This window comes from Sapajus apella, unplaced genomic scaffold, assembly GCF_009761245.1.
Source record: "Sapajus apella isolate SASKATOON/1434 unplaced genomic scaffold, GSC_monkey_1.0 scaffold87, whole genome shotgun sequence".
NCBI classification, from domain to species: domain Eukaryota; kingdom Metazoa; phylum Chordata; class Mammalia; order Primates; family Cebidae; genus Sapajus; species Sapajus apella.
Genome location: NW_022437027.1, coordinates 5,299,821 through 5,311,715, shown reverse-complemented (window position 1 = coordinate 5,311,715; position 11,895 = coordinate 5,299,821). Strand labels below are relative to the sequence as shown.

Sequence of the window (11,895 nt, the reverse complement as noted above, 5' to 3'; positions counted from 1 at the left end):
CCAGAACGCGGGCTGTGAGAGATGGGTATGGAAGTAGCAGCACAATTTTACTGTGTTAAACAGACTGCTTTCCAAACTCTGCAATGGCCAATTTAGTCTAAACCACCATGTGAAGTGTGGATAATAAAAACAGGAAACCTAGGACTTCCAGTAGAACTAATCTTTGTAAAATAGTCATTGCCTTAGGAAACCATAAATAGCAAAGCCACTTCACCACATTATTTATTCCATACTAGCATCTTCTGGATAAAAGAAAAGAGTGAAGAGGGAAGGGGTGAAACAAGCACGTTATATAGCTTCTAGGCCAAAATGTGAAGAGACCTTTCTTATTTCAATGTGTGTGTGCTCCTTGCAAAGCTTCACCCAGAAGCCTTAATATCTTTGGGCTCTGCTTGCCACTTAACCATAACGTCACAAGTATTCTTTGGCTATTAGGCCATTTTTGCAGAAATTATATAAAAAGATATGTTTTGATGTTTAAAATGGTTTTTGGTATTTCTTACACTGGATAACATCCTTAAAATTAAGAATTATAACCAATATTTTCAATGAGAGTGGAAAATAATTTTGGCGAGAAGAGTGGTCATTTGCAGTCATGAATAGAGTGGATCGAGTACACTAAATCTAATATTCCTCTACATTTGTTTTACTATTAGTGTCAGGGTTTTTCCAGAAGAGTTCTTTTCTCAAATATTTCTTATTTAAGTCTAAACAATAATGTGATCTTATACAATGTAAGGGTCACAAAGACAACAATGCTCTATCCCCATTATAGTACCTGACACAAAGCTAATGTATAGTACATTTGAGGAAATGATAGAACTGTAACTCAAAATAAAATCTAATACAGCATATTCTTTCACTTCTAATCAGGCCTCAAAATAAACCTTTCACTGCTAAAGGGTTAACCCAGGACTGTGTTATTCCCAGCCACTAATTAAAACCAAGCAGCAGAAACAGTACAGTGGTTTTACCCACTTATTATAAACCTACTTAAAATTCAATTAAACGGAAAGAGGAAAATACTGTGGTAGAGACGACGAGTTCTAGTGTGACCTTTTCAACTCACCTGGCTTTCATTGTAATATTATTAGGTCTAACTCTGGGCAAAAACACATTAATTGAATATGACTTATTCCAAGACTCAGTCAACTTAAGCACTGAATACTCAATTTGTCTAGTATTGGTTTGATTTTTTTTCTTTTCTGAATCATGGGTATAAGAGGAAATTAAGAAATATCTGATTCCAAACATTGGTGATTTACCCCAGTGAAGGATTAGGACAGTTCAAACAGCAAATTTGGCCTTTGATTTCAGTGTGGATATGATGGAGGCAGCAACATTCAAGGTTATCCGGAGGCCCGTTCATCTCCAGCATTTGCCTTTGCTATTTGTCAGCTTTTTTTGCACTCTCAGTATCTGTCTACAACAAGACTTTCTAAAACCAGGCTGGCCTTGTGGACTCAATTTTTCAGAGCTTTCACAGAAGTCCATTCCCTAAGAACTCCCATGCAACTACCTTAGGGGGACTGAAAATGTAACTTGGACCTTACCTGAATGACATTATCTTACTTTTTTCTCACCCCGTAAAAGTAATCATTGTCTAGGGATGCTGGCTCCTCTACCCCTCTCCAGATAGTCATGCCAAGTGACCTCTCTGAATCAACATAAGAAATGACCTAAACACTGGCTTTATGCAGCCCTATATTTTCATGGGCAACAAGGTGGCGGAAATGAGTAATGTAGCAATTAAATGGGCAGATAATTTTTTCAACCATCTGTTGTGCATATGCCTAGCAGATCATCACTGTCTTGGACCTTGCAGTTTTGTACAGATGGTATTTTCCAGAGACAGAGAGGGCCCAAAATGAGTCAGTGCAAAGATCAGACTTAATATGAGAGATAATAGATAATTGCCTGTCTCACCATGTTTTAAAAATCATTTGTCTTGTAATCAGCCACTTTGAGCTTGCAATTTGAAGGTTTCCAGTTGTTAATTTGGACTTGCTGCTATGTGACTCTTATCTCATGCCACATCAAACTTAAGGAGAAAAATAAGGAGACTGCTGTTTAAGACTTTAATTTTATTAACAATGTTCGCTAAGATTATCCATTGCCTCGGCAGTAAGAGTTTAACTTTTATCTTTTTTGGTTCATTCAATGAGTGATGTTTTCAGTAGCTAAAAAATATATATCCCACATTCTTAGTCCTGCTAAGAAAAAAGATATGAACTAATCACAGAAAAATGTACTGCAAATAAAACCCAGAACTGTTTTCTTCTTCAAGGTACCAGGGTATCTGACGTCCCAACTTTGATCATGAACTTGGCTCTTTCAGATAAAAATGAAGATAAAATACATTTATCAAAGAACCCAGGTTACAGAAAAGGCTCTACTGAAGTGGGAGTGAAAATTGATGAGTAAATGCTTGCTACAGAGGGATACCCCAGACTTCAAAAGAGTGTATGTTCTGGGAGAAAAAAAAATATTTATATTTTAGAGGATAAATCCCTAATTCCACAGGATTTCCAGAAAAGGATACATGGAAGTATCAGTAGCCATAATAGTCTGGAACTCTGTCCCTATTTCTTCTTGAGAGAAAGCTGTACAAGTTCAGAAGAATACAAAAACTCAGAATAGCAGTGCATGTTTGTAGAATGACAGAATTATGAACCAGAAAAAATAAAAGTATTGAAATCATCGATAATGACTTTGGGATGAAGGTAGGTTGTGAATGAGATTTGAAAGGTTTTCAAGTGCATCAGTTGGCAGTGTGGAGTAAACAGAGAGAGAAGCAGACCAGGAGATGTTCTCCACAGCCATCTGGGATTCTCCCGCTTCACAGCCATCATACTTTACTGAAGTTGTTAAAAATCTGGCTACCTGCAAAACCATAAACTCTATGAGGACAGATACAATGACAAAGTTATTTGCTTTGATAGTACTAGCAGAACGCCTTAATGTTTTTTGACTAAATAGAGGTTCAAATATTTACTTTGCTTTAAAAGTCCTCAGCACACTGATCATGTAATGTTATTTCATAGTTGGCTGTCTGCTCTCTTTGCCATACTTAAGTTGCCACCTACACCATCATGAAACCAAGCCCTGGCTCTGAGTCTCTAAGTCTCTAATTCCGAATGATTTGGCCCCTAGATTTGAGCTGAAACATCTTACCCAGTGATTCCTGGTCACCTTTATCTACTAAACTACTTAGCACTTAAAATATTTCATTCATTATTCCTTCCTTAGCTAAGCTACTCATATATTTCTTTTTCCAAAATAATCCTTATGCTTCAATTTTATTCCATTTTATTAAATAAATATTTGATGATGATGATGATGATGTTAGCCAGGGACACTTCTAAGCACTTTGGAGATACCTGTTTAATCCTCACAACAGTACTATGGAACAGGTAGTGTTATTATCGTCAGGTTAAGATGAGGCAACTGAGATAGGGAAGGCTTAAGTAATACATCCAGACAATCTGCTAGGAAGAAGTGGGTACCATCTGAATTTGAACCCAAGCATTCTGGGTCCAAAGATCATGCTCTTCAATATTATGGTATACCTTTCTCCAAGGCACCTTAACGAGTGTTGACTACACTCGAGGTCATCATGAAAGGGCTCTTTCACCTCCAGTATTTGTTTTTGCTATCTGTCCAACTTTTATGCTCCCTTGATAACTGTCTAGAACAAGACTTTCCAACACGGGCAGGCCCAGAATGTGGACTGAATTTTCCTGAGCTTTGATTGTGGTCCATTCTTAATGAGCTCCCAAGCAGCTACCTTAGGGAGGCTGAAAACGTCACTTGGACCTTACCTGAATGACATCATTTTACTTATTTGACACTCCCCAAATGCAATCTGTCGGGAATTCAAGAAATTGTGCCAATTGTCAAGAGAGATGCTAAGATTGGATGGAAATAGACCTTGAAATTAAGATGTTTACTATGTGGAGAAAAGACTTGAATATAATAAGCAAAACACACTGCAGAAGTTGTTGGATAATTTTTAACATAAGAAGAAGGATCAGAACCAAGACTATCTCCTAGAGTCCTTGCAGAGCCTTTCCCACTCACTAAAAAATAGGAACTGAAATTTGGCAAAGGATTGTGATCTATTTATCTACCGGGTGACTTGCCCAACCCCTAAACTTCCTTCAAGGCCACTTAAAGACTTTCTGAAAAGTTACCTGCTACCAATCTTATACCCACTATAGTTGGTCTCTCATTCTGAAATTCCTGAGTATTCATAGCTTGAGACTGACCTACTCAATTACAAACAAAATCAAATATTAACTTAGAAATATATTTTAGATGGTTAAAGTATATGTTATATCATCCTAAGAAAAATCATAAACACTACAGAAACAACTACCATAAAAATATCTCAAAGTTCTTGAAATTCTCACTAGAGTGCAGAGCAGGCATAGGTACTCAATAAATAATGAATGACTGAACAAATAAAGGAATAAAGGATAATTTCTGCTTTGATTTTTAGATAATGCCTGGAGCTTACGAGGAAAGTGAGAGAGAGAACAGAATAGAAGGCATATTGGCTTCTGATTTTATTAAAATGTTGCATCAGATAGAAGATGTGGTTCCCCCAAAATAAAGACCAGGAGCACAGGAAAACAGCACTGTCTTGGCAGGAGAAAAAAAAAAAAAACACCCCTCCCAACCCAACACACAATGCCCCTACATGCTCATGTATTTGGAGGTAATAGTCAATTTACTGGCACACAATGCAGGTCCTTTCTGGAAATGATTATACTCACAGATCCACTTTTAGTCCAAGGTGTTACAAAATGAGAGGGAGGCCATCCAATTCTTACTTTCCCTCTGTGATGAACTGTTAAAAAGTGATACAAGAGGATAAAAGATAGTCTGGAAGGGAAAGAGACAGAAGAGTAGGCTGTAGGAGACCAAATAAAAAGTTCAAAGTGGAAGCACTGCAAAGTAACACTTCATCATTCCCAATTTTACTCCTGGGCGTCTGCTATCTGGAGTGTTGTCCTGACCTATGAGAGGCCGGCTCCAAAAAGTTCAGTGTATTCCTGTAAAGTCTTTGGACCCAGACTCAAGTTCAAGAATGCACAAATGATGCCTCCAAGCATTATGTTATGATTGAAAAGTTCCACTGACCTCTCCTGATGAAAGTATCAACTGACCTTGAACGTTTACCAGGTCTCAGTGAACAGGTCTAGGAGTTAAGAAGAGAGACATCAGACATCATAGTGCAAAACAATGTAGGGTAAGCAAAGGGCAGAAGCTGAAGGCTTATCAACTGCATATTCTTTTAGGTGGCTCTTTCTAAAAAGAATTCTAGGACATCCCTATCCACAGCTGCCATTATCCACTTAACTATGTAGTCACCATAAAAATTTAAGTATTTTGTGGAGAGGAGTACCTCTCCATCTGTGAATGCTACCAAAGGTAGAGCTACCAGCTCAGCAAGTAAGCCAAGCCTACTCACTCTGAGACTTCATTATTATTCTTATTGCTATAGGACACATTCCCTGGAACTTTTCACTTTCTCCTGGGTTTATTTACCTAGCCTAATCCTTCAAAATTCTGAGGGGCATCTCTGTAGTATGAACTCCCAGTTTATAGATTATCTTTCTCTTAACCTGACACCTAAACCCCAGGCTTCTATATTTAATCAACTATTGAACATTCATTTTGTTTTTTATTTGATACCTTAAACCTACGATGACCAAAATGTAAATCTTGATTTCAACTCACCCCTGGAAACCCATTTCTTCTCCATTTTCTATGTCTCAGTAAATGGCAGAAATACTCACCAAATTGATAAAGGCTAAAACCTACGAGCCATTTTTAATTTCTCTTGTTCTTACCTCCCACATTCCATCTGCCAGTTCTGTTGACTATATCCCTTAATACTGTAAATCCCAATTTTTCCTTTTTTTCTCAATCCACACTACTACAGTCTTAGTCCAGTCACTATCATCTCTCACTCGCAATATGCCAAAAACTTGCGAACTCGTTTTTCAGCTAATATCATGTTATAAAGCCAATCAGACTCATTAGCTTGGTGGCCAAAATAAAACCAAAAGTAAATTATTGTATTTACTTGTAAAACCATTGTATATATAATAATACCATCAGCCTCCAGGTAGAGGAAATAATGATTATGTAAAGGCAGCTGTAATCGTCTATATTTTATTAAATTTTACAATGATTTTATTTTCCAAGTGAGACTTTAACATGTTACTGGTTAAGATTCAATGTGTGTCATGCCAACACCCAAGTAACCGCCATAGTCAACCACCTAAGCAACTGCAAATAGCCTTCTAACTGGTTTCAAATTTCTACTTTTGCTCCACTGAACTCTGTTATCCACAAGGCTATTAGAATGAAGTTTTTAGGATGCAGATCAGAATTTATGAGTCTTGTATTTAAAATCCAGTGTGAAGATATCTCCTTATTCTCTGTTTTCTTTTAAATAATAATCTCTTCCACCAAGTTTTAAGGGTACATGAATGCCACTTTTGTTCTAAGGAGGTAAAACCACATGACTAAGTTTGGGCTAAGCATGTGAGCAGAACTTATCTGTGTGCAACTTCCAAGTGACTTCTAAATGCAAAGCCACTAATTCCAAACTCCTTTCTTCCTCCTTTCTATGGGGTGAAATACAGATATAATATTGATGAGCCAGAAGAGATCTTGCCTGTCTTATTCTCATCTGAAAAATAATGACACTTAGTAGTCACTCAAGTATTTTTTAAGTGAATGAAAGATGGAGGAACAGTGCAAGATAACCTACACATGCTCTTGGTACAAAGAGTTCTTAGATGTCTGATAGTAAATACTATAGTATGTCTACTAAAAAGGATTCTGCAAAAATTATGAAAAAGAGAAAAGGCAATAAAGTCAAACTTAATAACAAAATGTCATAACTGACCATCTGGTAATTATTAAATACATAAAAAGCAATAATCAGGAAGTTTAAGTCAATGACCCATGCCTAGATGTGCCACAAAAGTATGAAGGTCAAGAACAAAGCATAACTGAATCAAGGACGCATAGTCAAATGAGAATTCATATTTATAACTCAACAAAATCAAAAAGAGAAGAAAGATCAAAATAATTTAATACATTTGCAGAGCCCAAGTACCTTGCCTAGAGTAACAAAGAAGAGAGTATTTTATTTGTCTTACTCTTTTTAAGAAGAGGGGGTGTATTATCTTACCTAGTTGTACTGTTAGAAAATTGTCAGAATTTAGGCAAAGGTGGGCCCAAAAGTTAAAATGATGTCATCAGTGGACTGTTGTTTTCTGTTTTTTATTTTACACTAAATTTAGAATTATAGCAAATATATTAAGGCTTACAAAAGAGTCCCCATATGCCCCTCATGAAGATTTCCCTTTTGTTAACATTTTACATAAGCGTAGGACAATGATCAAAACTCAGGACATTCTATAGCTCTTCAATTTTTCTTTCTTGATATAGACACTTTGAAGATTACTGATTAGTTATTTTGTAGAATGTCTCTCAGTTTGGGTCTCTCTGGTTTTTGTGTCAAGATTGGAAGGAAGTTCTGCATTGCTGGCAATAATAGCACAGAAATCATGTCATTTCTTTCTCAAAGAATCTTATCACGGGATTAATGGTGCATATATGTCTTATTACACTTGACTAATGTGGCATATGCTGGCTTTCTCCACTACAAATTTACTATTTTTCCCTATGTAGGTAATAAATACTTTGGAGGAGATCATTTAAGACTATGCAAGTTCTTTTTCTCCCTCAAACTTCTACCCACTAATTTTAGTGAGATAGAGAATTTTAAGTAGGAAAAAGTCCTATTTTAGTACTGCTACATGAAAACCCCTCATCCAAAGTTTCTTGAAAAAGAATTTTAAGAAATTCATAGTTATACCAAAATATCAGTTAAAGTTATAGTAGTGTTTAACTATTGCATTTGCTTCAAATGCTTTATGCTAAGGGTCCTTATGCTTTTCAAGGTCATGGAACCCCTTGAGAATCTGGTGAAAGAAAAGAGTTTATTCTTTCTAGAAAAATGCAAATGGCTCATGCTGAGGATTTGAGGAATTCATAAACCACCAAAGTTCATCTTGGATTCCTGCAGGGTCTCTAGGCAAAGCCCCCCTTTAATACCAAAGAGTAGCTGTAAATCAATTTGCTTTTCATAGGCCCATCTATATGCCCATCATTGATGATGTTTTTTCCTTAGTTTATTACAGAAGGAAAGAAGGAAGCAAGGAAGGAAATAAGGAAGGAAGGAAATAAGTGAGGAAGAAGGAAATAAGGAAGGGAGGAAATAAGGAAAGAAGGGAGGAAAAAAGGAAAGAAGGGAGGAAGAAAGGAAAGGGGAAGGGGGAAGAGGAAGGGGAAGCAGACGGGGGGAAGATGGAAGGAGGGAAAGAGAAAGAAAATCTCATATTATCCCATGTCCCTATTATTTCTCTTACCCAGAATAGAAAAAAAATAGTGTACCAAAGTAGGTCAATTCCACTTAATTTTTTTCCTAGGCTGCTTTTCAAATTGGATCTTGAGTGTGCTCAACCTATTCATCTTGCCCCATTCAGCTTTCTTTCCATCCAGCTTATTCCCATAGTGAGCACGTTGTTCCCCCAAAGCCTTCATGTTTCTTTTAAATCTGTTCAGAGAACTTGTGCACAAGAACAAGAACTATATTCTTCTAATTAAAAAGTAGAAAATAACTAGAACGTTTTAACAACTGCTTTTAAAAATAAATTCTTACCAGGATCCTAAGGTCTCTGTTACTACCTCCCACATACTTTATTAAAAACCTAAAAACAAAAAGAATTGCCAATATTTGAGGATCTTTTTGTTTCCCTGAAGCAGTTTATCTTCCGAAGTAATTGACCCCATCTCATGAAATTTTTGCAGCAAATATGTACTATGTTTAGTTACTGTTGTGAAATTTCTATTTTTACAATATGTTGTGATGCTGAGTGTTAGTCAAATGAATTTTATTTGAAAATTAAAAGCAAATTTCATAGGCTACTTGCTTTGCAGCTCAAGAATCTGGGTCAGTCAGTCAGAAAAATATGAGGTTTTTTTCCACGGCTTTGAGGTAAACACTATGGCTTTCCTAGAAGGACACTGCCCCTACCACCTAAGAGAGTTCTGGATATTTATTACAACCATTTCTTTATCCTCAGGAGTCTTAACCATTGTTCTAGAAAATCTTGAGGCAAGTCTACTACTTTAATCTTTTAAATAGTATAATTTGGAAAGACTCTTCTAACGAAACCTAATTCAAATGAGTCCATCTGCTGAGCCCAAAATACGAGTTTTTCATAAAATGCAGATGCAATAACAGACTCAAAGCATAAGAGACATTTATACAACCCATTAAGCAACAATCAACCCCTTTCTTTTGTAAAAAGAGAAACAAAGTTATCATCTTCTAACCAATACAATAAGTCCTACTAGTTTAAACTTTGATGTTGCCATATGAAGCATTTTTTCTGTTACGTTCAAAACCACGGAGAACATTCTGATAATAAGACCTTTCTTTATGACCTCCTTTGATTTCCTGTGTTAATACTGGGAAATAATGAAGGAAACTTTTGAAGTTTAAGCTCCCCATTAATCAATGGGACATTTTAATTCATTGGATTTCTTTATAAGAAACACAAAAACAAATCTTCTCCAAGAAATGTAGCAAAGCAATGTCCTCAAAAGGAAAATCTAACATCTGATTTTTAGTGATAGGCATTTGGACATACACAGCTAGATAATGTAGTACCTATTTCTCTACTCAGTAATTTTGCTAACTCTTCTATTAATTTAAATTACATGACATTTACGGGTACATGAACTACACATACCTTTAGCCACTTGATTTCCGAGGTGGTTTTTCAGTATCCTGAGGAAATTATTTATTCTTGAGAAAAAACAAGAAAATAATATCTAGGCTCTAATATCACCCCCATTTCAAAGTCACATAGATTTGTTTTGACTCACACTTAGCATTTTACTTTTCAAATTAAACAACTATTTCTTTTCATCATGAGAGATGGAAATTTTAAAAATTAGAAAATTTTTACATAATAGATGAAAGCACATTGGGAGTGCAGAGCATCTGTTGTAATCCTGTACAAAAGACTACAATTCTGAGGTGGTTAGCAGCATTCATTTTTTCGTTTTGGTTTTGTTTTGTTTTGTTTTTTACTTTTGTCTTTAAAAATGACATCAAAGAGCATATCACATGCCTGAGTTTAGAGCTGGGGTTTTGGAGATTCTGTTCTCAAAGCAGAACAAAAGAAAAAACTATTAAATTACAACGATCTGTTGACTCTGTGGTCTAGTTTATTGGCATTGAAAAGAGAATTTTAAATGGTATAATTCTTAAGAAGCCCATTGCAATTTACTAGGAATTTTCTAAACATGCATTTCTACCTATATGCTATATATATAAAAAAATTAGAGTTTCTAGAAGGCCAAATTGTCACTATCATTTTAACTTAATCAGGGTGTGATAAAGATAATACATAAGAGGAATTAAGAGATTGTACTACTGATTGTTTAGCTATGAAAATAGATTTTATTTTCTTTAGATGTCCCTATTCTAGTCTATAAAATAAGAGAGTTAGAGGTGATTTCTCAGGGACTTTTCTTTTTTTTTTAAATATATATTTTATTGCATTTTAGGTTTTGGGGTACATGTGAAGAACATGCAAGATTGTTGCATAGGTACATACTTGGTGATGTGGTTTGCTGCCTTCCTCCCCATCACGTATATCTGGCATTTCTCCTCATGTTATCCCTCCCCTAGCTCCCCACCACAGACCCCAGTGTGTGATTCTCCCATCCCTGTGTCCATGTGTTCTCATTGTTCAACACCCACCTGTGAGTGAGAACATGCGATGTTTGATTTTCTGTTCTTGTGTCAGTTTGCTGAGAATGATGGTTTCCAGGTTCATCCATGTCCCTACAAAGGACACTAACTCATTGTTTGTTTTATGGCTGCATAGTATTCCATGGTGTACATCTGCCACATTTTCCCTGTCCACTCTATCATTGATGGGCATTTGGGTTGGTTCCAAGTCTTTGCTATTGTAAACAGAGCTGCAATGAACCTTAGTGTGCATGTGTCCTCATAATAGAACGATTTATAATCCTTTGGATATATACCCAGTAATGGGATTGCTGGGTCAAATGGAATTTCTATTTCTAGGTCCCTGAGGAATCGCCACGCTGTCTTCCATAATGGTTGAACTAATTTACACTCCCACCAACAGTGCAAAAGTGTTCCTTTTTTTCCACATCCTCTTGAGCATCTTTTATCTCCAGATTTTTTAGTGATCACCATTCTAACTGGCGTCAGATGGTATCTCGATGTAGTTCTGATTTGCATTTCTCTAATGACCAGTGATGATGAGCATTTTTTCATATGTTTGTTGGCCTCATATATGTCTTCTGGTTTGTTTTTGTTTTTTTGAGACGGAGTTTCGCTCTTGTTACCCAGGCTGGAGTGCAATGGCGCGATCTCGGCTCACTGCAACCTCCGCCTCCTGGGTTCAGGCAATTCTCCTGCCTCAGCCTCCTGAGTAGCTGGGATTATAGGCATGCGCCACCATGCCCAGCTAATGTTTTGTATTTTTAGTAGAGACAGGGTTTCACCATGTTGACCAGCATGGTCTCGATCTCTTGACCTCGTGATCCACCCGCCTCAGCCTCCCAAAGTGCTGGGATTACAGGCGTGAGCCACCGCGCCCGGCGGCCTCATATATGTCTTCTTTTGTAAAGTATCTGTTCATATCCTTCACCCACTTTTGAATGGGCTTTTTTTTTCTTGTAAATCTGTTTTAGTTCTTTGTATATTCTGGATATTAGCCCCTTGTGAGATGGGTAAATTGCAAAAAATTTTCCCATTCT

General features: G+C 36.6%; 1 long non-coding RNA gene across 1 annotated transcript; it reads right to left on the bottom strand.

Moving 5' to 3' along the window:
• Positions 1–2,131: 2,131 nt before the first annotated feature.
• LOC116534444 lies at positions 2,132–7,112 on the bottom strand. Its single transcript, XR_004261719.1, has 3 exons — positions 5,172–7,112; positions 4,779–4,852; positions 2,132–2,875 (listed from the first exon to the last, which is right to left on the bottom strand). It is a non-coding gene; the product is annotated as an uncharacterized LOC116534444 (long non-coding RNA).
• Between the last annotated feature and the right edge of the window lie 4,783 nt (positions 7,113–11,895).